This window comes from Catharus ustulatus, chromosome 1 (genome assembly GCF_009819885.2).
Source record: "Catharus ustulatus isolate bCatUst1 chromosome 1, bCatUst1.pri.v2, whole genome shotgun sequence".
In the NCBI taxonomy this organism is placed as follows: domain Eukaryota; kingdom Metazoa; phylum Chordata; class Aves; order Passeriformes; family Turdidae; genus Catharus; species Catharus ustulatus.
The window spans coordinates 39,999,109-40,022,359 of record NC_046221.1 but is presented as its reverse complement, the minus strand read 5'-3'; the positions used below and the strand labels follow the sequence as shown (position 1 = coordinate 40,022,359).

The 23,251-nt window shown below is 39.5% G+C and overlaps 1 protein-coding gene across 9 annotated transcripts in view; it reads left to right on the top strand.

Annotated features, from left to right (window-relative positions):
• THRB (thyroid hormone receptor beta) overlaps window positions 1–23,251 on the top strand; it is a 158,440-nt gene that overhangs the window by 63,014 nt on the left and 72,175 nt on the right. The window contains exon 1 of one of the 9 annotated variants that reach the window (XM_033052560.1): window positions 8,978–9,043. The exons of 5 other annotated variants lie outside the window; for them this stretch is intronic. The gene's annotated coding sequence lies outside the window, so the exon portion shown is untranslated. Of the gene's footprint in view, window positions 1–8,977; window positions 9,044–10,540; window positions 10,559–14,136; window positions 14,155–17,099; window positions 17,119–23,251 lie in introns of those variants that run through there. 3 more of the 9 variants (XM_042779023.1, XM_042779025.1, XM_033052586.1) reach the window with 3 other exon arrangements.

Below are 23,251 nucleotides of genomic sequence, written 5' to 3'. Positions count from 1 at the left end.
GAAGTTAATTAAATCCTTTACAAATACATGTGAAATATGCAATGAATAAAATCTTTTAAGAGTGCTGCTTAAGGTTATAGTGTGCCTATAGTGTTCATATATCAAGTTTAGAAGAAAAGTCCAATTACAAGCCCCATGCAATGAGTGGTTTTATGTTATGTGTGCAGTACAGGGTATCATAATAGTTTTCTTCTCTTGATATATTGGTAATTTGCTGAGTAGTGGCATGAGGTAGTGATTTGTTTTATGACTGTCTAAGATCATGGTATAGTGTTAATGCTTCATATTCTTCTGACTGAAATGGTTTGGATGCCTTCTCTACTTTATTGAGGTCTAGAGCTATACATAAATGTATTTTACCTTATTGATTTATCAACTTTTCATAACCGTAGCTGAATTGTCTCAAATACCCTCCTATCCCAAATCACTCAGCTTGTGTTATAGTCACTCAGACACCTTCCTCACAGCTGCCTGTCCTGTATCATCATCTGTGCCTTTATTCTCTGACAGAAAGTGTAATTAGAGAACGATGATTTACCTTTTGGTTTGGCATACACTAAAAACTTACTACAGTACTCTTTCATCTACTGCTGTTGTCTTACCCAAGTGTTTTAAGCATCTCTTGTTTTTCTCCAGTTAACTTCCCATCCCTCTCAGAGGTGAAATGCTCTGTCCATTAGCCATATAAAACATTGTTGTCAAGGCGGGGAAGAGAAGAGTTGTTTCTATTAGTCAGCCTAGTGTGGGAATTTGGAGAGACAGAATGTAATTAATTATCAAACTTGAGTTTTGGCCAAGACTCTATTAGAGATGAGAGTTACAGTTTATGAATTTCTTTCATTCTTGTGATGATAGGATGAGCAGGAGGGAGATGAGAGTGGGGTTTTATGCAAGCATAGAAATTTGGACTCTTGCTGTGGCAGCGTGTTTCAGTTGTCATCATGTTAAACTGGACTGTTTTATGTGGCTGTGGCAGGAGAATGGGGGGTAAAAATGATAGCACAGCTTCGAATGAAATTGTTTTCAGGGGAAAAAATGGTTAATTATACATAAATCAAGCTCACAAAAACCAACCAGAGCATGAAAGAGCTACAGTGCATGCCCTCTGCCTTTCACAGACTCTTTCCAATTCACTTGGTGCTTTGTGTTGCTTTTCTGAGGCAGTTCTTTTCTCTTTATTTTGTCATAGTTTGTTGATGGTAATTTTGGGGCCAGATCTACCAAGTCTCTAGTAGGCTGTTTAGCAATTAGATCAAATATAAATCAAGAAATTACTGTATAAGTTATGTTTTAATTCCTCTACCATGTCTAGAGTTAATTTTGTAGGGAAGGAGTAATCACAGAGACAAGTATTAAGACTGAACACATCCAGAATTGGAGTGGAGGAGAAGTTATGTGTCCACCAAGGCCATTTTTCTGCCATGTTATTGGGACCATATGCCACATCAGCCAGCACTAAAAAAAATAGTCTTAGGCAATGGAGAAACAGGATTGGAGAATAGATGATCTGTCTTTGACAAATACCTCCCCTGTGAATTTTCAGTTGTGTTCCTTTTTACCATTAAAATTCCTCAAATGTTATCTAATAGTTTATATTAAAAGCATGGAAGAAAGTAATTCAAGGTTCTAAATGTTCTTGCTTGTATGAATTTGTCTTAAATGCATGGTATGCCAAGTCCCAGTATGTCTTGGTTCTTACATAATAAGAAAATAACAATTAATGAGATCTGTTTTTCTTCTGAAGACATGCTTGCATGCTGAAAAGGTTGTAGTGGTGTGCTGTTTAATGGTCCCACTGTCCTTGTAAAACAAGATGTACTTTGTCCTGTTAAAATTAGAACTATTTAAGAGATGCCACACTTACTATGAAATTGCAAGTCATCTCCCTTGGGAGAAGGTGATTTTCCTTGCTGAAGGAAAGTTGGCATTGATAAGCATATTATCCATGAAAACAGTGTTGACATAAATGGATATCGAAGTTCCTATCTTTGGGAATAAATAATACTGTAGGGAGTGGGATAATAATCAGGGTGCAACTGCACAACCAGCATTCCTCTCCATCTTCTGCCTTTAGGACTAATTCATCACATAACCAACTACTTCTGCAAAGTAGAATTCACTGTTGAAAGGAGAACAGGGGAATGAGATAGAAAATGACTTGAAAATTGAAAGAAAAATATCTGTGTACCTTTCAAAGACTAATCACTGGGTACAGCCTTGAACCCCCCATCACAGTAAGTTTTCTGCCTTACTTTGTTCCATTTCACCTCCAGGTTGTGGTGTAGCTGCACATGCAATGTGCAGTGCTCTCTGTTGAGCAACCAACACAACCAACACAAGAAGGGTCAATAATTAACCAACGCTTGGCTACCGATCAAAAATCACAGCAGAAATCAGTGAAAACCATCACAAATTCTCCTGTGCTGAGGCAGATTACCCATCCCACTCTCTGCTCACAGAGTTCAGGGCTGCCCTGTCCTTCTGGCCCTGGGTGTGCTGGCATGGTGCAGCTGTGCTGGAGCAAACTCAGATAGGCAGGGTCCGAGCTGTGGCTTCTCCAAAGGCAGAGCCTCGGGGGGTTTTGCACACCTGGATTCTCCGCTGCCACTGCAGCTGGGTTAAAGGTGGTGTGCACCAGGCTACACCACGGCAGCTGCAAAATAAACACACAGTTTGACCTTCCCAAGGGTTTTGTTTAATATTTTGTTCCCAGTGGTGATGAGTAGCTCCTGCATCCTCTCCTCTGGTGAAATGAAGTTGTACGTAGCTGGATTTGTAAGGAAACAGGGAAGATTTTCAAAGGCATATTTCCTTTAAAAACTCTGTAAAACTATCTACCTGACTGCTGTAAGAAGTACCTCAGACCTTGTTTCTCATTTTTCATATGTACATTTCTAATCATGGAAACAGGGGATGTATTTTTATATACCTGTTAAATAGAGGGATCTTTTCCCGATTTCTGACTGCAGTTTTGGGTATGTTTTGAGTCTCGGTACAGGACACCTGTGTGGAGTGGCCTAAATATTTAGGAGCAGCATGTTTTAGTCAGTATCCGAGAACATCAGAATTTCTGACTTAGGAAGTTATTATATCCTTTTAAATGCATTTTATTCTTGCTTAAGTGCTGCCCACACATAACGAACAGTTTGCAAAGTCAATTGCTGTACCCCACCAATGACCCCGTCTGTTTCCTTTCATCATAAACTCATTACCAGTCAACTAAATCCTCTTCTTTTTAATCTCTTCTTCAGGGGATCCTACTCTCTTCTTCTGCATACATGGTCTGTATGGACCAGATACACCTTATTTCTCCTCCTCTTTCCAGCAGTTTTTTCCTGCTGGAGTGGGGGTCAGCCTGGTCCCACTCTCTGTGCTGCCTGACCTCCATCCCGGGCTGTGGTGCAGGCATCAAATGGCAGCAAAGGCATCTCACCTTCCTCTCTTCACATGAGGATAATGCCCTTCTGTGGAACCCAGAATTAAACCCAGTAGCTAGCACTTCTCACAAGTTTGCAGACATTTGGTGTGTCATCACATCTGAACTGATTTTAACAGGCCTGGCAAGAGCCACTTCCCTGACTAAAATGTACTCTCTGCTGTTTAAAACAAGAGGCATATTTAAATTCTTGAAGATAATATTTTCTCATTGCAAAACATTGTCTTTTTTTTTTCCTGGCCTCTCTCTTGGAATTAATTAAACCATTTTGGTTAATGTAAGAAAAAAGCATAGCCTGAACCAAGCATCCAACCTGGAAAGTTTCAGCCCAAACAATTAGTCTTGCAAAATTATAAGCAAGTGAAAATCAGATTTTTAGGAGGCATTGGATAATCCTTAGTACAGTAATTTCACGAATACAAGCCGCAGCAATTTGACAAAAATTTTGGTGGAAACCCGGAAGTGCGGCTAATACTTGGGGACGGCTAATATGTGAATAATTTTCTGACATTTACAACCCCAGATGTGCCAGCCAGGGCGCCAAGCCAAGCACCTGCCAGTAAAAGCCGGCATTTCGCAATTGTTACAAAGTGTTACTCTGTTGCCCTGGCTCCCTGCAGGCAGCAAGGGGGGCGGGGAGAGAGGCAGGAGAGCTCTCTTCTTCCCTCCTCTGCCGCAGCCCAGGGGAAAGACGGGGGGACTCCGCGCTGCCATTGCCGCAGGTCGGGGAGGTGGGGGGGGGGGGGGGGCTCTGCCCCCGCCCTCCGCCGCCGTGGCGGGAGCAGGGGGTACTCCGTGCCCGGCCAGTGCCGCGGCGCAAGCGGGGCGTGCTCTCTGTGCCTGGCTGGCGCCGCGGCGGGAGCGGGGCCGGGGCGAGCAAACCCAGAGGCGGCGGCCAGCCCCGAGCGGCACCACCGAGCTGGGCCACCTGGCCCCATTGGCAGCCCCTAGCAGGCCGAGCCTGCACAGCCTTAGTTGAGCCATTAACCCCCCGCCCTCCCGCAGTTCTGTTAGTATTTGGCAACTTTGTTGCACGCGGGTCCTCGCTGCGAACGACAGAGCGGTTTATATTCAGGTGCGGCTTATTTATGGACAAAGAACTAAATATTTGCCAACACCCAGAGATGCGGCTTATACTCAGTGTGGCTTGTATTCGTGAATTTACTGTAACCATCCCTGTCACAGCTCCCACCTGTGTGTATTGAATTCACAAGACAGCTTTTTTTTCAACATGCATGCAACTTAAACATGCTCTCATCCAATGTATTCTATGGAAATGCATATCACTTAAAAGAAATAAATATTTAATATTATTATTTTTTTGTGCTTATGAGTGCTTTGCTTGTTGAATAAACATGTTTTTCCACTTTTCTCCAAGGAAATCTTTTCCCAAACTAGTTGGGGGAGGGGCCACTTGAATCTGCTTTCTAGAGGGACTCCATTTGAAGGTTTCCTCCCAAATTTTGCCCTAAACCAGGACAATAATCCACTTAACATGCATAAGAATGACTCTGTCTAAATATGACTGCAGCTAATCGCCTGTGTTGTTAAACCTGTTAATTGCTTATCATCTGTTTGCGTAGATTGCATTTTATAACAGCAAATAGAGGACCAAATGCTCAGTTATCATTTATAATTGTTCCTGTTAGACATGTTTTAATAATTATAAAATTTTTGTCCTCAAAAACATACAGTAAATTTATAATATAAAAGCTGAGTAATTGAAATGCTATTGTGACACAGAAAGCTGTCTAGCAATTAATGGTTCAGAAAAACAATAAGTTAGTGCAAAGCCTTGAGTCTTCATTCTCCTAATACATTATTTTGTTTGTTTCCATACTGTGTTGTTCACAGTGGGAGTCAGAGGAAGCCTTTGGCTGAATATTCTTTATCCCAACTAAGAGACTCTGTTGTGTTTTCATTGCATTTGCCTCACATAATCACTCACTGTTAATTTCAAAAAGCCTTTGATATTTCTGCATGTGTGTGTCCTAAACAATAAGCTGATCCGTAATGCATCATGATTTATTGCCTTCTGACCTTACACACAGCTTCTCCTTGTGGAAAACAGCTTACAAATCTGGGTGTTAGCTGCAGCTTGAGTAGCACAGAAAACTTTCTTCTGTGTGCAGTACCTGCATTCCTAGGCAAGGTCAGTGATCTGGTCAAGTGAGGCTTTTTTGTTTGGATGGCCTGCCTTGCCCACATTCCTTATAATAATTTTTTCCCAATATTCAAGTATGCTTCCCAACTCTGTGTGTGAAGAAGTCTCAGTATTTACTGGGGCTGCAGGCTGCTGATGCAGTGCATTTGGGCTGAGTACTCCTGGGACCAGATGGAAAGTGCCAGTGTGCTGTGGAAGAACAGCAGCAAGCATGAACACCTTTCCTTCAGCTTGTTTGTTTTGATGGGTTCACATTGTGCCACCAGAACAAGTCTGATGTAAGGGATGCTGGGGCAGCAAGGCTGAAACTTGCCAGGGAGATGTGGAGAAGGAAGGTGGTGTGCAGAGAACATTGCCTTAAAGCTTATAATTTTCAGAGATGCTGCCTGTAGGAATGCTGTAGGCGTGGAGGAATGAGAATCTCAGGAGGTTGCACTGGCTGTACCCCGGGATGTATACCTATTTATGGGAGGAGTCTTCTCACAATGTTGTAGGTAGTACTGTTTAAATTTAAGTAGCGTAACTGAACCCAGAAAATCATTGCCCAGCATTAAAAAGTTTGAGTTAGGAGTTTGAGTCCAGGAATCTCTGCTACTTAGTTCTCCAGTAGATAGAGTAGATACTTGTTGCTTAAGGCACACAGGAGGGAAAGGGTTAGAAGAATAAAAGTAAGCAAAGAATTTGGAAATCCAGTATCTTTGCATGGGACATATGATCAAAGTCTGCTAGAAACCTTTTGTGAGAGAAAGAATGTGCAGTTAAAATAGTAATTTGTTGTTCAGGCAAGTTCTTTTGGAAGAAGGTGGCTGTCTGAATCTCCAGGTGCTAATAGTGAGAGTGGCAGTGGTTACTTTTCTGGTTCTGCTCAGTGACATGGCTTGGCCAGTTTTTCCTCCTCTGTCAGTCTTTTCAAGGTGGGCAGAGCCCAGGAGGATTTTACAGTGGCACCATGCCTTGCAGTCAGTTCCAGAGTAAATGGAAATAATGGAAAATGTAATAAGAAGGCAACAGTAGTCGGGCAGGGAGAGAAAAAAAGACTACAGTGGTACTGCCCTGTTCTGTGGGAATGAAGGATCACACATTAGGGGAAAAGCTGGCTCATATATGTGTGGAGATCAGCCACATACATGCTCATGTGCTGATCATGGTCAGTGACCTCATCCATATGCAGTCCTGGATATCACAGTGGTTAGGGCTTGCCAGCCAAGGACTGACTCTGGAGGAAAGTGAAGACTGGCTGGTTTTGGCAGAGAATCCCCACTCTTTGCGGAGTCACTTGGAATCTTGCGAAGGCTATGAATCTTAGAGCCTTTTCTTTGCAAGGCTTTAAAGGTGGATGGCAGATGAAATAAGTTCATTTATTGGTTATTTTATTCCTCAACTAAATCTGCTTTCTATTTGTACCTGCATGAGCTCACAGATTTGCAATGTGCTCTTTCTCTTTTCTTTTATTTTTTTGGGCTATCTTACTGTAGAGTCCCCAAAATCCAATACCCTACTAAGTGCATTGAGACACAGAGCAATGGTGATACCCATTCCATGTGCAGGCTGATGGGAATGACCTTGGAAAGGGTCATGACAGTCTGGATCAGCAATACAAGTCTGGGCTGAAGCCTCTGTCCCTGCAGGTGCTCTCAGTTGCATGCAGGGTCATCAAGCTGTTTTATGTGAGCTGGGACTTGTTCTGTAACTCAGCGTTTCCGGGCAGGGAAAGGCATGCGAACAGGACTGCTCTTTCCCAGCAGTGTTGCTCAGCTCTGTCCAGGACGTGCCAAGTCCTCATTAACATCTTTTACCCACTCTTGGCATAGCTCTGGGATGGCAGTGGTTGGTATTTCCATTTAGAGGGACTGATTTTTAGGTTCCTTTCATAGTTCTGCACCTAGCAGTCCTTGTTAGAGCATACAGTAAGTATAGATTAAACTCTCCTGTGGTCCCCAGAGCTCTGCAGTAAAGGTAGAACTGGAGATCCCAAGAGACAGAGCATTTTCCCATAAATTCTTTGCCCTGTCTGTTTTCACATTAACTGGTGATGGATGAGGGGGAAGAGGAAGAGAAAGAATAGCGTTATAAAACCCCCCCATTGCATCACTTAAAATTCTCAAGGAATGTTCGTAAAAAATCAATGCTGCTTCTCTTCAAGCTGCTGGGGGGTACAAGTCTTTAATCAATTAAATTCTCATTTTTAGATTTTTTTTTTTTTAGCAAGGCTTCTTAAATGTCTTTGTGCTGTTATGTGTGCCTGGTGTTACTTTTCTAGCTAAAATAATCAGATAAATTTTGCATGTTTTAGGTCTATACTAGCAAATAATAATGGGAAACATGAAAGTATGGTTCACATTAGGAATTAAAAGTTGATGTAATCTGAATGGGAGCCACAAGAGTTTGAATTGTTTGGCTAATTTAGTTCATGCAATTGGGAAAATAATGGAAAGGAAATTTAAGTATATGTTGCACATTTGTTTATTGTGGATAAAGCAGAATATCATCTAAAATTGCATATTTCTTTTTGTGATAATCCTTTCCAGTCTTAGGGGGCCATCAAGATAAAATAAGATCTGTGTACTGCCATTTTCCCTGTTAGCTGTAAAAACCTTATTCTGGTAATTTGTTCATGAGTAGGTGAACGTGGCTGTTCTTATTGTAGTACTAATTTTCATTTTCAATAAGGATATTAATCTGGCAGGCTGTACTTGATTCATTTTTCAAAAAAAAAACCAAACCTGGTGGGATATGTGTAGGCCAGATAGGAATAATTTTATCTGAAATACTTTCTTCTTTAATAACAAGTGATCCCTTTTTCTCAGTGTAGTTTATCCCACTACTTTTTTCACCCATTTCAACTCCTACAAGGGCTGGTATCCTGAGAAGACCTCCATTCCTTTCATTTTGTGTCTGACCTCCCAACAGTAGTACTGTTTACCTAGGGAGATAATTGTTTTCTGGAGAGCATCCAGCTGATAACTTACTTTTTCATTAGACCCCTTTTTCCTATTAGTTGTCTCCTGTTAGTTGATCTGTGTCATTTGATAAAACTAATTAGGTAATAAAAGACTGTTACTGAGCTCCTCCCTTTAATTTTGGCATGGTGAAATGTACTTCTTGGCACCTTGCTCTTTCCACATAAAGACAGCCTTCAGTTGACAAACAACATTAATCCAAAAGAAAACAAGCCAGTTCACGCATCCTCTCTTGATATATCCTTGTGCCAGGACAAAATAGTTCCTAACAAATTATTTGTACCAAAGATAGTGACATAACCCTGGCTCTGTTTTAGAGTTTTGCAAATGTTTGCAGAGCTTCTGAAGAGGCCAGGCTAAAAATACTCAATGAAACCATTCAGAATTCTACTAAAAGCATTTTGTTTCCTAGGACTTTCCTCCCTTCTGAAAATGCCCTCCCACAGCTGCATGGCATTTATTAGAAGGTGATGAAGGTATAAGGTAGGAAATCACATTTTATATTTTATTTTAAAATATAGGCTAGTTTTCAGGCTTCCTTTTTAGATTACATACATTTTTGTAAAGAAAGGGCTATCTCAATGGAAGGTAAGCTTATTATTAGCTTCAAATTGAAGTATACTCATCCAATGAAAAAGTCTGATCAGATTGTCCTTCATGAACGTTTTCAATGTGAAGGTTGGAAGTATGCAGCATTTCAAAGACAAATAGCCAAGAATTGCCACTCCTGTATGGACAATGGCCTCTGCTGCACCCTAATCATGGAGGAACTTCCTGAGGATGCTGGTGGATTTTTTTTTTTTGATTGCTGCACCCCAGAATAAAATTCTTCTTCAGAGTTTACTTTGAGAAGAGTATAGAACATACTATGCTCAGATATGAGACTTGAAGAAATCGCTGTAGTAATTTTCCATTCTGCCCAGAGAAAATCTATCCAGTGAAATTAGACTAACAAAAGGATCTCCTGTTCCGTGTTTTCACTCAGAAATGTCATCTCTCTTAAAAGAATGGCTTCTACATGTTTGGTTTTAAATGCAAGCAGTGCTTTGGTCAGGTCTGAAAAACTGTTTTGATATTAGTTGCGTATTTACTGTGTGTTGCATTTATTTCCATCTCAGAAAGATCTACCATGGGGATGTTTATGTTGTGCTTGCAGAGATTTGGAGTATTATGTCTTCTGGGATGCAAGAGCCCCAAAATAGCAGTATATGAAATTTTAAAATCAGTGTTATGATAAACCTGGATAGTACCAGTGTGTGTTTGTGAGTCATGTGATAAATAAATGATGGAAGTGATAGTGAGTCAGTTACAGCAACAAGAAGTGACTGTTTTAAAAACTAAGGGGAAATAAAGTTTCGCACTTTCATTTGTCCCAATTAGATTCAGGGTTTGACTTGCTTTCTGCCCCTGAACATTTTTTATTGTCTTCTCTAGATGTACTTATAGCCAATAGTGCCTCATGGGCATTCAGTTAAGATGCCTGAGATGGTTATTATCCTCTGGAGCTTCTGCTTTTCCTATCAGGAACAGTCCTGAGATACTGCAGTTTATAACCTACCATAATGTTAACTACAACTTTTTTTTTCTATTTTGACTCTCATACCTTGTAGCTCAGGCAGAGCTGATTTTGCATTTCTAGCATTAAACGTAAGAGCTTTTCAAGAAAATGGCAGCTATCACTGCAAAGGAATTGAAAGCATGGGCTAGCTGCCATTGTGTCAAATCTGATAATTGGTTTTACACATAAGCAGCTCTGGAAATCCAAACGACCAAGCCTGTTTGTCCTGTGTGCTTTTCTTTAGTGTACCACTCATTTTCATTTCAGATAATTTCCAAGCTCTCCTGGCTGAAATTCAGTGCCTCAAGAAGCCCCTGTCAAAGCCTTGCTCAGATTGTTCCAGTGCTGTGCTAAGTGGTGCATCAGTGAATTGTATCCTGTGTGGCATGATTTTCAGCTTACTGTGAACAAATTCTCCAGGATTACAGATTTGCTAAGAGGTAGTGTTGGGAGTCTCTGTATTTATGGGCAGCCCTGTGGTGCCCAGCAGCATAACAGTCATTTCCCCTCAGGATCCTTTCCCTGTCTGGGCTCTGTGCTGTCTGCCCCTCTTGTAAATGAAGATGTGGAGCAGTGCCAGAGGTGCTCTTGCCAGCAGGGTTATGGGATCATTTTGGCTTGACCCCAGAAGAAGGGCAACAGATAAGGAACAGAGGAGGCTACAGCCCAGTTTTGAATGGAGTAACTCTTGGTTTCTCTGCTTTGGCTTAATATTTAGCCATGGTCTCTGCACAGCTGTCAAGATCAGATCCATAGGAAGGGAGGGAGACTGCTTGGCTCACACTGCTGCAGTCCTATCCTAGGCACTGCAGAAATAAATGAGGAAGTGCTGTTGAGCAGAAGCACTGCTCTGGGTGTCCTGGCAGGAGACAGAACTGTGCCTCTACTGCCTTCTTGGCTGGACAGGTTGAGAGAACTCACCTGCCTGCTGCTCATTTGTGCTGCTGACAGATGCTGCTTGTACAACTGATGGGAGAAGCAAACCTTTCCATCCCCACCCTTGCACATGAAGATAATGCAGTTTAATATTAGCATGTCCTTTTCACTGCTTATTAAAACAGAACTGTTAACATATTGTGGATTAAACCATTAATATTCACATTTTCACTCATATGGGGTCCACAAATGCTATCTGTATATGGAATTCAGAGTGCATAGCTGTAGGAGAACTTTTTTTGTGTGTCTTTTCTGGCTAACTACTGTGCAGCATTTTTCTGAATTAATGAGAAATCCTTCTACAGTTCAGGATTGTTTTTTCTAGTAGGGATTGCTGTTGTGACAATAGATTCTTTTCAGGTTCAACCTCATTGTGCTTAGATAAGACAATTATTGTTTTGTTGGATTTTTTTTTTTTTTTTAATTAACACATCAGAGAAATGCCTAAACTCATCTGAAAATTATAAGGGGAAAAATCTATTTTACTGTCAGGCTAGTGTGAGCTCTACTGACAGTTCAGCAGCTGATGATGTTTTACAGTGCTTTTGTTTGGTGCTAAAAAAAAACATTTTCTGATTTATGCCTAAGTTACATGGAATACATATAAGAGCTAAAACTGAGTATGTGTCTTGCAAAGGAGAATTAAAATTGGAAGGAAAATACACTAAATTGCAGTGTGAGTGGATTGTGGCAGTGTCCTTCTTCTATGCAAAATTTAAGATAAAAGATGAAAAATGCTAAAAGCTAAGTAACAGCTGGTGCTGGTAAACAGTATTTATCTTCAAAGACCATAGGGATTTTCATGAATTTCAAAAGATCCATAAGTGAAAGAGATGATTTGGCTTAACTTGCAGATACTGCTGCTGAAGCAAGGAACTTAAGTAACTGTCCATAGCAGAGCCAAAATGAAATCTGACTCAGGTATTCCTGGTCTCTCTCCTTGTTCTACAGTTGCTTGACTGTCAAGGCAGACTGACACTAAATAGTCTGCATGTTGTTCCTGATTTTTTTTTTTTAGCAGTTAGAAACTTTGATTCTCTGCGACAGACAATGTTTGTACTACAGATGCATGAAAGTGGTTTGAGCATGTCTGCTTGTGAATATATTTTATTTTTAGAAACTGCAGAATTTTCCCCTGTTCTTACCATTTCCTGTGGTTTTACTCTGGAGCATGATGGATGAAGAAGGCTATTTGTGTGATTGAGGTATGAGAATAGCAACTGTAGGTCTTGGGTTTACAGTTGCAAGTCAGATGTGACGGTCGGTCCCTGAAGTGTAGTAGCAACAAGTGAACTTCTTCATCTGTAAAAGAATATTTGTTCTATTAGAAGTGTGTAGGAGGAGTGAGGCTGCATGAATATTTCAAAAGCCCTGTGGGATCTATGTAGGAAAGTGTCCATGGAAGTGATATTAAATCAGTGAGAGTGCAGAAACAATACATTCACCTGTAGTAAGCAGGGAGAGAATTAAGCTAAACAGGAACACGACGCACTGGAATAGGTGTTGACACATGGAGTTAATTGAGAACAATTAGGTCTGTGCATAGACAAGATCTACACAGCCCGTTTGATGCATGACATTATGTGAGTAAAGGGTGCAGGATTAGACCTTTTGTTTACTGATTTACCTAATGCTTTAAACTATTTGGATGAATGGTGTTACACAAATGTTAGTCATAATTATAATTTAATTATGACCGCATGTTTACTTTGAACATAGTCCTATGCTTAATATGTAGGAAAGCCAGGATAATATTGCAGCTCCAGTGCGTGAGCTAGTGTTTGCCAAGCAGCGTTTTCCTAATGGCTTCTCCTTCCACGGGATGAAAATGCCTCCCTGGACGGTGAAGTTACACCAGTTGTGGTGTGTAATAGGTAAATAGCTTGCATAAGAATACCTTCAGCTAGAACATTTTGGAATATGTATCTGATATAGAATGCTAACTTATTAAAATTGGTGCTATTAAATGTGCTTGGTTGTATATAATTTCAAAATCCCTGAGATGCCAGTATTTCATTCTGTTTCCATTGAGAGTGCAGAAAGCAAATTTTACAGTATGATTCATAATATAGGAGTGCTACAGAATTTTTATAATTCATGTGTTGCTACTTTAATTTGCATTTAAATGTTTAAACTGTTATAAAATTGAAGATTCTTTAAACTTTAATCTATTTTTTTTCACTCTTAAGCAGAATGAAGTTGTTCCTTGTTTAACTCTATTTTGAGGTTTTCTTTTGCTCAGATCTTCCATTTCAAATACTGTGGAGATCTTAAGATAATTTTATGAGTGGCTGTGCACATAAGCAAGAAAGAGCTTAGTGGGGTGTTTTTTTTGTTTTGTTTTGGTTTTTTTTGTCAAGGGTTTTTTTGTGGGGTTTTTTGTGTGTGTGTGGTTTTTTGGTTTGTTTGTTTGGGGTTTTTTTGTCTTTTGGGGTTTTGGTTTTTTTTGGTTTTTTTTTTTTTTTGGCTTTTTGCTTGTGTGGTTTGGTTTTGGGTTTTTTTAACTTTTTATTTTTTTTCTTTTTTTAAAGACCCTTATAAGAAATATAATTCTGAGGGACGTATGGTAGGTATATCCTAGGTTGCAAGAGATAGGATGCTTTCTGTCCTATCCTTTTCACTAAGTTAATGTGGGTGGTTTTTTAAGTGACCAAAGGTAATGGAGAATATGAACCTTTTCCTTAGAATGCTCTTAGTGCTTTGAATGGAGATACCTCAGTTCCTCTGTGCCTGGCATTTACAGTAATTTTTGGTGCTACTGAGAGGGGGAAAAAGATCTCTCTTGAGCACAGGCTGTGCACATGGACTTGTGTGCAGGATCAACCTCATTAATTCAACAATTAGTCTTTTTTTTAACCCAATACAGGTAACTTCTGATTCCTCACTGAGTTACTGAATCCCATATAGTAATTCCAGCTTATATTTTTCTCATTGTTTAAGGCACTTGATCTTCCCTGTGGGCTTCCCCTGACATGCTTGCCCCTGCTCACCAGTTTGTAGAAGAAGATTTGTTAAGCTTAAGGTGATATGACACTTCCCATGTGCACCAGAAAAGCGTGTATTTCTGCACTTCAGTTTTCCTGAGCACCTGTTTGCTTTGGTGAGAAATTACTTATCCAATAAATTTAAAAAGAAAATTAAAATATTGGATCATTTAGAATAAGTGTATTTTTTCTAAGGGCAAAAGGGGAGACATGCTGATTCCTGCAGAAAAGAAGAAACTTTTTAAAACTCTAGGTGTTCAAAGTTTACTTAAACTTTCTTTCACACGAAAGACATTCTGTTCTACCTGGAAACAAAGTATTTTGGTGGAAGTAATTTATGTTTGATTTGAAAAGATTTCTGAAAGGAAGTTTGGTTTTAAAAAATTACTTCACCCCTTCCATTTATTATTTTGGTGTAGAAATGAAAGTAAAAATAATTTGTGAATGCAGTTTCCTTGAGAGGGCTTGAGTTTCTACATTCCTTCGCTTTTCTCTGTGTTTTTCCAGCCCAGCCGTACGATTGACTGTTTGAATATTGTAGTGTCAACAGCTCCTTGTATTTTCACTTGATACAGTTGAGCAAAAATTTTGACATTCAGCTGAAATGTTTGAGGAGCCATTACCAGCATAATTCTGCTTCTTAAGTAAATCTCATCTCAGTGCTTGAAATCTAAATGGATTAATATTTTTAATGTCTTGTTTACAATGCTGCCTATGAAAGCCTGTATTTGTCTACTTGCCAACCTTCCTTCTTGGCCAGGAACCATTCTGGCATGAATCTCAACGCTGGGCTCCCATCCATTTTCCTTGAGTCTCTCTCTGGTTCCCTCCCTTTTCCTCAGGGGCTCTCTGGAAGATTGTCAGAAGGGCTTTAATTTCTTGAGCAAGTCAGCTTTTTTTGACTCCTAAATATTTCTGCCCCAGCCCTGAATTTCAGAGTTTGCCAGCCAACCACAGATGGCTTGCCCCGGTGGTGTTACAAAAAAATTACATATATTCTCAGGTTTTGCTGAAAACAAACCTAAAAACAAACCAGTGTTAGCTTTGTAAGTGGGCAGAAAAAGATGCTTAAGAAAAAGGAATCATACAGGGTGTATGTGTGTATGACTTGACTGGGTGCCCAGCAGTCATGGTGGAGTAAAGGTGAGCTAGTAGGTAACTCCTAATGTAGATTGTATCCATTAGAGCATCCCATACCATTTATACGTTTTAGCAGCAGAGCCATACTAGCTAGGAATGCCCCAAAAATTACTAAAATTAGAAAAAAACCCACATATTACCAGTATGGTGGACCTGGTTTAGCTGTGATTGCTGAGCATCTTCAGGGGTAGGGGGACTCTTAGAGGAGAGTCTTGGGACTTGGTGTGTGTGACATAAGCCCAAGTGCTAAAGCAGGAGCAGGTTATTAGAGGTGTATGATAGGGTGTATTAGGGCTGTATGATATCAGACTACATTACAGTAAAATTATACAGCTGTAGGTGTGGTGAACCCTCTCTTCTGAGCAGGCCAGCAAATCCTCACTAGTGGTTATTTTGATATGTGAGACTCTGATGCTAACCTGAGGAGTTGAATGCGAAACCAAAGAAACCCCAGTGACAATGAGAGCCCTTAGCTGAGCAAGGAGCACTTGGCAGTTCCCTCTGCCTTCCCAGAAACAGAGAGTGACACGAGCTCACGCAGTGACAGGGTGCAAGGTTCCCGGAGAGGCATGGATGGGTGGGTCCCTGCGTGGTCCCCTGAGCCAGGTACACCTGCAAAGAAGAGGTGGTGTCCTCACATCACAATACTGGTACTCAAACAGCCCCCAAAGCAACAACAATTTCTGCTTGGTTTGGCTCGAGGTGAGAGTTTCTGCCTGGTCTGGCATTAGGGAGTGCAGTGGGATGGCAGCCCTGGAGCAGAGCCTGACCAGAGACATGTTTTGCCAGACTGCCACTGCCTTTGGAAGAGTGGGAGCCACTGCAATTCTCCCCATGGTGGAGGAGAACCCACATTGCCCCTGCCATCAGTACAGTGCTGGTCTGCCTCCTGCTTGTGGCTGGGCTCCAGCATGGGAAAGGTCCTCTGTGCTGGAGGTGAAAGATGAAGGCGTGAGTGAGAGGAGACAGCCAAAGCCCTGCGTGCCTGCCCATGAGACACAGGCGGTGTCTGTGCACCCCAGGAATGAGTGACTGAATGAGTGAGTGAATACATGTGTGTGCGTGTAAGATGCTGATTTCTAAGGAGATTTTAATTTCTGGTTCTCAACATGCCATTTATTTTTGAAAACACGATATTACTCAAAATGAGATCGGTTGATGAGACACAATAATCTTGACAATCTTTTATTACAGCTATCTGAAGGAATATGAGCATTTTTAATGTTTTATAGACTAGCATGTCTGGCTCTGAGAAATTATAAAAGAAGTATAAATAGCAGGGATAAAGAAAAGGGAAATATGGATTTAATATGTGAAGCAACCAAGTATTTGGCTACCCTTTATCATTTATTGATCATTCTCTCTGCTGTTCAGAAATTATTTGCAGTCAAGGATTCTCAGATTTATTTTTTTTTTAATCTCCTTCTCTGTCTCAGACACCAGGCTTACAAGAAGAACATACAAATATGAGTGTGTGAGTCAGGAAACATGTCAGTGGAGGTGGCTGTGTGAGCAAGGCAGTAGGTAAACAGAAATAAAGTTAATTGGCAGTTTTCTTGTATGCACGGGCAGCTGAAGTCCTTTTCGCTGGAAGAAATTTTCTTTTCCCATTATCCTTCAACATTCTCTTGGAGGAATTGTCTCAAGGGAAGTGAGTGAGTCAGAAAATATGCCAAGTTCATGTCATGGCTGTTTCGGCGTTTCTTTCTCTTGCTGGCCTCCAGGAGCTTTATTGGCAAGTGTTTTTAAAGGAAATATTGGCACAGGAAGGCCTTATTGTTTATGTCATGAAAGTCTTTTGGCTTCTTCTGCCTTGTTATTTTTCTCCCTTAAATGGGGAAATTAGGAGTGGGGGGGACTGAGAAGGGAAAAGAGGAGAGAAGCAGAAACTATTGATGGTTGCTACCAAAACTCTTCCCCCTACATTAGGATGTATCTTGGTGAGTCCTCTCTTTGCCTTTTCTCTGTTGCTGCTTTTCAGGCTCTGTTACCATTGGTAAATGGGTTTCTAAATAAGTTTCCTTTTTATGCTTTTCAAGACGTGGCACTTAGAGAGCTTTTTGAAAGAAGCCAGCAGTTTTCTGCTGGGCTCTCCTCTGCCAGAACAGCACAGGGAGAGGCGAATGCAGAGCCCAGACAGGGTCAGATCACTGCCACCTTCTCACATGCAGATCAGAGCTTTGGGATGGGAGGACATTTCATGAAATTCTTTTCAGTTCTCTGTAAGGTTTGCATACAAAATACAATGTGATTTACAGGAAGAAAAAGTAAAATTGGGAAGTTCTGCAGAGCAGATGCAGCGGGTGCAAAGAGAAACAATAGTGAGATGGTGCATGGTCAGAAATGTTGCTTGTTAAAAACCAAACCAGAAAGCAAAAGCATTTCTTCAAATGTGTACATGTTCTTAAAAAAAATACCAAACCAACAACCAACCCCCTCCCTCTACCTAAACTTACTCATATGCATTCTGGCAATTTTGGCGTAACATAAAAGCACACAAAAAAAAAAATTATGTCCAGTGCAGCAATAAAAATTGCTGTAACCTATTACTCTCAAATTAGGTGAGAGTTGGAAAGTCTCTGAGGATGCTATTAAAGAATTAAATATTAACATTTCAAAGAATGCTTCAGTATTTAATTTTTTTTTATTTGGAAAGTAAAAAGTTAACTCTCCTTGTGATACTTCATGGCAGAAATTCTGTTTCTAAAACAGGTTCATTTTTATCTATGATATTTGCTTCTCTGTTATTTGTGCATGCAGTTCAAAGATCTAGGATACAAAATTCTTTCAAGTTAATGTAACAAAGGTATGCATTGATGTACAAGAAATGTATAACCCTATTTCTTCTGGATTTGTTACCACAGAAAACGAAATTTAAAACAAATGCCTATTTTTGTGAGTTAAACAGAGAAAATGACATCTCAACCACTTTCCTTTGTACCCGTTTAAAATAAGGATTGGCTGTGGAATTAAATATCTATTTCAAGGCTGTGATGCAGTTTTTGTGATGTCTCTTCAAACACTAAATATTTGTTGGTACATAATATTTCTTTTTATTGTGGCATCTTACTTGCATTTTGGTGATGCCTTTTTGGAATGCTCTTTTTCAAAGGAAAGAGAGATTATTAATCTTGGCTCTTTAAACCTTTATTGCTTCACTTTTCAACTCTTTCATGTTTTTTTGTTTTCTAACCTACCTATTTGCAGCATCTGTGCAAAATTCTGTTGTGCATAACAGTTTAATTTGTGGAAGCTTTTCCCTTCCCCCTCTACTTCCAATTTTGTACTTTGCTTTGCTCAGACCTTGCTTTTACTTTCTTTAAAAATGTATATGCAATTTAAGGTTAGTTAGAAGTTCTCGTGGAACATGCATTTCTAGACCTGAGTATTCTTAGAGCTTGTTATTTTTTCAGATTTGGGATCTTGCTCAGCCTGTTACAGGAAAAGCAGCTGCCTGCCAACTTTAGAATCCAGGGAACAGGACCCTGGATTTTGCTTGGAAAACATCGTTAGGAAAGGTGGCTGTGGCTTTTATATTCCTGCCTTCAAGTGTTTTTACCAAGACTGAGCCATAAGAATTATATGGTGAAATGATAGTTACAAAACCAGGAAAAAATACCCCTTCTAGCAGCACTAGCGTATTTGTTTATAATTTATTTGTATGAATATGAATCTGTAACAAAGTAATCACTTAAAAGGATATCATAGTTCCATATAGGATGTTGCAAGTGAGCCATATTCACTATGTTGTAATTGTTATCTAGAGTGGAACATAAGTATTTACTGTTTTTTTTTAGTATGTACATATACCTGTATCTATGAATATATTTGAACAAATATTATATATATATATTATATATATAATATATATATTATATCAAAAGACAGGCGCTGGAATACTTATGGTACTATCACCATGGATTTTTCTTCTGTGTTAGTAGTCCTACATTTGTCAGTTCAAGCAGACAGAAACCTTTGTGCCGTGTTTTTTGTCTCATGTCATAACACTAGAAAAAACAAACCATAAAACTGGGTGTGAATAACTGTACTTTGGCCTGTGTCTGCTGTCCCCTTTACCAGACAGCCAAAATTCTTTAGACATGGCAGTAAAAGCTCAATATTAAATCATCAGCCCATACCTACTGTTCCAGCATCAGGTACACTGTGACAATATTGCTTTATCACTGTGATGGAGCACCAAGTGAAATCACCTGTTTCCTTAGGGACTTTCATTGGAGATGTCTTTCTCTTCTGTCCCCTGAAACTTTGAGGTCTCTTGTGAGCTAGGAAGCCCTCAATTTGGGCTGCTGCATTGGTATTAGGCTTGTTGGTTTCCTTAGCAATGAAGTCTAGGAAAGCTACCTTCTCCTTTTCAAGAGCTTTCTCCTCCCTCCCACAGCTCCATTCATTTTTGCTGCATTGGAGAAATAAAAGAAAATAAAAATTGGATATGGTCAATAACATTCTTGTAAAAAAATGTCCATAATTCAGAACTTTTCATTTTCTGACAGCTGGACTGTCACATGTACATAGAGAGTTGACGGAACAGGGAGTCAATTATAATTTAGGATTGTGTTGTTCATAATGCAGGCTAAACAGCCTGGCTTAACAGGAAGAGGTCAAAATTCACGGGTCTACCCAATTCTTCAGGAGAGGCAGTGACTTGGGTTAAAATTATGATCCAGTTATAATCTACTTGAATTTCCAGACGTTATTAATAGGGTTCTTTCCTGGAGGCTTATACAGAATTAAAGCTGCTGTGCACTGAAAGGGAAACTCTCATAGTGAATTAATAGCAGGTTCAAAGTCAGGAAGTAGTAGGGAGTAAATCATCAAGTTTCACAGTGAGGGAATCCTGTAAGGCATCAATCCAACATAAGGAAAAAGGGGTTAATATTGAAGTAATAAAACCTGATGGTGGTGCTTGAGTCAACTGGGAAGAATTGTACAATGATTTGACAGTATTGAGTGTGACTGACCAGAGGAAATGGCAGATGAAATTCAGTCGCAATAAATGTTAATATTTTTAAAAGAAGAAGAATTGCAGTCATAGTGGACTTATGGCCACTTAGGAAAAAAGTGCTGGTGTCTAATAGATTTTTATAAAGGTAACAGCTGAATGTCCATCATATGTCAAAAGCAAACACTGGGAATTTTTAGGAACAGGGCAGAGAAAAATGTCATATTCTCCATGTTTCACTCTACATAGGACTGCATCCAAGTAATGTGGTCTTTGTTCTGACGTGCCAGATTTTCATATCTGTAGTGTTAAAACGTATAACAGCACAGTATTTTCCATCCTCAGATGCATCTTTTTCTGGCACGATCTAAAAACCCTATAATATGAAGAACAAGTGAAGATAGACTAATGCCTACCAATTTTATAACACTTTGATATAAGCATCTAGCAGTTTCTTACTGGTAATTAAGAAAGGAAAATACTGAAAGCATATCTGAAAAATAGAAGGAGTGAAGCCTGTATGAAATTTCAAGCTGGGAAAAGTTACAAATGTAAACACATTTATGATAAACAGAAGCCCTCCTTAATAAATAAAAATAGTTCATCTGGAGACTTTGCTGTAACAAGCCTGTCTTCCGTAATGTTTTATTCCAGAATGGGTTAGTCCCAAAGGACTTTTTGAATGTGTGGATTCAGATGTATGTACATATAACTGCTGTACCTATCAATTTATACCTCACTTTATTCCAGAGCAATTTTACCCAGCAAAATTTATGCCTTTTAGCTACTAAGCACCAGTATCATGGCCACAAATACACAAAATTAACCAGTTTGCCAGGTACTTTCCAGGTACAATAACTGCTACATATTTTGTATATAGTTCAATTGTTCTCTTGGTTACAAACTTGCACATGAAGTATGGGATGCATACTGAACATAACAATATCTACTTTTCTCTCCCCATCCATCTGAAGATCTCAGATATTAAAAAGAAGAAAAATATTCTAGTAATGCATTCATTGGTACTTTGAATCATTTTACTTACGGTTTTATATGTTGTTAAAATTTCACCATTTCTGACCAAAAAAAAAAAAAATTACAAAATTCTTTGTCACCTATGAAAGGCTTGAGATCACACTGACCAGACTGCTCTTCAGAATTATGTAGGTGTATTCAAACAGCTTAAAAGACTATTCTTGCTTCCCTCATTAAAAAGAAAAGAAAATTATGCTGATGTTGTTCTACGGTTCATCTAATATGTATATAGAATAAGTAATTTTACAATTTACACAAATTTAAATAGAAAAATACTAAAATTGAAAGCAGAAAACCCGATGGATAATCAAATGTGCTTTTTCACAGAAAAAGTTACGCAAAGATTTCTACTGTATAAATAGATTCTGCTTAAAGACAGAAAATGTTATTTCTACATTGCTTAATTTCTCATTTTTCTCCCTGACATTTTGAATCCCACATTGGTCTGTAGAACAAATTCAAAATATCAGAGGTACAACAAAAAGCCAAACTTTGTCTTCAGGATGTAGTTTCACTAACTTGATTGGGCATTACTCAGAGCAGATTCAATTTTAGCATATTGCAATTTGCATAGTGACCTTTTCTGCACTGTGAATGAAAATTGATGCTGTGATGTGTTAATAAGTCCCGTAAAAGAATGTCTAAGATTTCATTTAAATATATTGTTTGGTGAAAAATAACGACATCTACTCTATTACAATAATAAAAATGTACATCACAATAATAAAATAAATCTAGATTGCTTCCAGATAGCTGAAAAATATGAACTTACAAAGCTAAGATTTGTTTGCAGAAATGTGCACTGACATTTTCTGTCTTTGGTCGCTCTCAGTGAAGTGCAGAACCGTTGAAAGTTTAACAGTCTTATGTAGGATGGATGTAAACATCTGGTCTGCAATGGGGGGATGTGTACATTTGCACACGTGCATATGCTGATGATAATAGTTTGGAAGAATGTCACCTCAAAACTCGAGACAGGGCAGCTGCTCCAGGTGAGCTATGTAAATGGATGCTTTTATTTCTCTTCCAGTGTGATTGCTCCATAGTTTAACATAAACTGAAAGCACACTTACTTCAGGGAGAATGTTATGGAGTAGTTAATGTGTAGATTGTCCTAAGTAATGACTGCAAAATATGTGCATCATTATTAGTTTGACCTGCTGAGGTCCCAGGTGGAGCACCTGCTCCAGTTTAGTATTACAGGAGAGAGAGTGAGCAACAGGAGGCAGTCTAGACAGGAATATCAAGAAATACCAAAGGCATGGTAAGCTGGAGTTCCAAGTAAGGTTTTAGCAAAGCACAGCTGCTTAGTTTTGTGCAAAGGTGATTGGGAAGACCAGGATAACAGTTCTCATGAAACAGATATAAGTTAGCTATGAAGAAGAGCCAGCATTGCTTGTGGATCTAGCAGGACATTGACAGCTGTGTTGACAGTAAGAGAACCTGTACTGGGAAAAACACTTGAAAGAAAGGAAGAGATGAGCAATATAAGATGTTGCCTAGGGTAGGTGTGGTGTTTGGAGCTGGCATAAATGGGACTGGGTTTGCAGGAGAGATACACCCACTGGAAGATCTTCCCTAGTCACAACTGGTGAGGTGCTCACTTGGTCTCAGGTGAGACATGCTATAGTAGTCCCAATAGGTAGCCTCTAGTATACTAGAATTTATATAAACCCCTGTAAGATGAAAGCCTTTTGATCGTTGCTGTCCTTCACTACTTCACCCTGTACTTATGCAAATCCTGCTCACAAATTACAACAGCAAGTCTGTATGGACAGATGAAATAAATCCTCTGCTGGACTGGAGATGATCCCCTGCATTGAAAGAACAAACATTAAACTTGTTGAAATGCTAAAAGCCTGTTGAACACTGCAGGTAATTTCTTAATGCATGGCTTAAGGATGTTTCCTTACTCTACAGAAACTGGGAAAATAGATGCAGATTGTACTATTTCAGAGAGGCCATTCAGTGGTTAACTTTCAGCTATGTATCTCAAAAAAAAGGAAGCAAGCTTTCCATCCTTCACACTCCAGTGTTCATTCTGAATGATGTTTAATGTACAGCCTACTGTGGCACCT